The 2,156-nt window shown below is 35.9% G+C and overlaps 1 non-coding gene across 1 annotated transcript; it reads left to right on the top strand.

Annotated features, from left to right (window-relative positions):
• Positions 1-971: 971 nt before the first annotated feature.
• Positions 972-1,080, top strand: LOC112616691. The gene has a single exon (XR_003117728.1). It is a non-coding gene; the product is annotated as a U6 spliceosomal RNA (small nuclear RNA).
• The last annotated feature ends 1,076 nt before the right edge of the window (positions 1,081-2,156 follow it).

The following is a 2,156-nucleotide window of genomic DNA, read 5'->3' as shown; positions in this document are numbered from 1 at the left end:
GACTGTCTTGTGTCTTCTGGCCTCCATCTTTCTCCTGTGCTGGATGCTTCCTGTCCTTGAATATCAGACTCCAAATTCTTCAGCTTTTGAACTCTTGGACTTACATCAGTGATTTGCCAGGGACTTTCCGGCCTTCAGCCAGACTGAAGGCTACACTACTGGCTTCCTTAACTTTGAGGTTTTGTGACTTGGACTGGTTTCCTGGTTCCTCAGCTTGCAGACACCCCAATGTGGCACTTCACTTTGTAATCATGAGTCAATTCTCCTAATCAACTTCCTTTTATATATTCATCTATCCTATTAGTTCTGTCCCTTTAAAGAACCCTGAGTAATACACTCTTTGAATATATTGAGGTCTCCAAGGAGCATTATTTTATGAGTTATTTCTTCAAATATTTACCACATTAAAAATTGAAACTAAGAAAAAATTTAATTGCTTCTTTACTGATTCATTTGAAGTTATCAATGATGAATATATTGCATGTTAATAACATCTTAGTAATATGAAATTAGTCCTGACCTCACAGACCTCCTAAATAAAGTACAGTGTCAGTCTGTTCCAGAAAATGAAAGAGCATAATGAAAATGCAAACTTGGAAGACAATTTTTGTTTGACTTGTTTTATAATGCCTGAGTCTGAAAAGCTATTACATGCTTTAATATCTCAGCAAAGTTTTCTCAATTTTGATGGGCTCATTTCCTTGGTTTGCTATTTATTGCCTTTAACCTAGATAGCAAAGATTTTGTGTCTTACTAAAATAATTCTCTGTGCTTTATGTTGATTTGATAAATTTTTATAAGACATACTATTTTATTTTAACTGTTTTTAAGTGTACAATAGGAAGTCACATTTTTTAACCATATAATTTTTGGGGATAACCATTCCCTCAAGCATTTATTCTTTGTGTTACAAACAATCCATTTACACCCTCTATTTTGAAATGTACAAGTACGTTGTTACTGACTATATTGTGCTTGCTTTGGCAGCATGTATACTAAGACTGGAATGCTACAGAGAGAATTAGTGTGGTCCCTGTGGAAGGATGACAATTAACAATTCGTGAATTGTTAAATATTTGTAACTTAAAATCTGTTTTAAAAGTTATTATAGGCCGGGCGTGGTGCCTCAAGCCTGTAATCCCAGCACTTTGGGAGGCCGAGACGGGCGGATCACGAGGTCAGGAGATCGAAACCATCCTGGCTAACACGATGAAACCCCGTCTCTACTAAAAAATACGAAAAAAAAAAAAACAAAAACAAACAAAAAAAACACTAGCCGGGTGAGGTGGCGGGCGCCTGTAGTCCCAGCTACTCGGGAGGCCAAGGCAGGAGAATGGCGGGAACCCGGGAGGCGGAGCTTGCAGTGAGCTGAGATCCGGCCACAGCACTCCAGCCTGGGCGACAGAGCGAGACTCCCTCTCAAAAGAATAATAATAATAATAATAAAATGTTATTATAGACTATAGTTACCCTGTTGTGCTATCAAATGGTAGGTCTTATTTATTCTAACTATTTTTTTGTACCCATTAACCATCCCCACCTTCCCATAGCTCCCAACTACCTTTCCCAGTCTCTGATAACCATCCTTGTACTATGTTTATGAGCTTAATTGTTTTGATTTTTCGATACCACAAATAAGTGAGAACATGCGATGTTTATCTTTTTGTGTCTGGATTACGTCACTTAACATAATGATCTCCAGTTCTATTCATGTTGTTGCAAATGACAGAATCTCATTCTTTGTTATGGCTGAATAGTGTTCCATTGTGTGCTTTATGTTGACTTTATAACATCTTTGTTTATTTTTCTCTTACAGAAAGTGCTGTTTCCTTATAATCATGTCTATTTTTATTTTTAAAATTGGTATTGTCACTTTCAAATAGGGAGACAAATATTATCCCTCAGGCATCCATGATCCTATCTTAGGTGTTCAAATTTCATGAACGCTTTTGATTTTTGCTTTCACAAAGTTGAATCCTTAGATGTAAAATAAGCTAAAATAAAATGTGGGGATATGTTTTACATCTAAAACTACCTAACATTTTCAAGAAGGTAAACTCACAAAGGATCTGTTTCTTTCTTTGTAAAAATAGAAGGGCTAGAAATAATAAAATTTATTTAGTATATTACTGTTAATGAGTTGTATGGGACTAATT

This window comes from Theropithecus gelada, chromosome X (assembly GCF_003255815.1).
Source record: "Theropithecus gelada isolate Dixy chromosome X, Tgel_1.0, whole genome shotgun sequence".
NCBI classification, from domain to species: Eukaryota; Metazoa; Chordata; class Mammalia; order Primates; family Cercopithecidae; genus Theropithecus; species Theropithecus gelada.
Note: the sequence above shows the minus strand (reverse complement) of the source record. Positions and strands in the feature narration are given on the sequence as shown.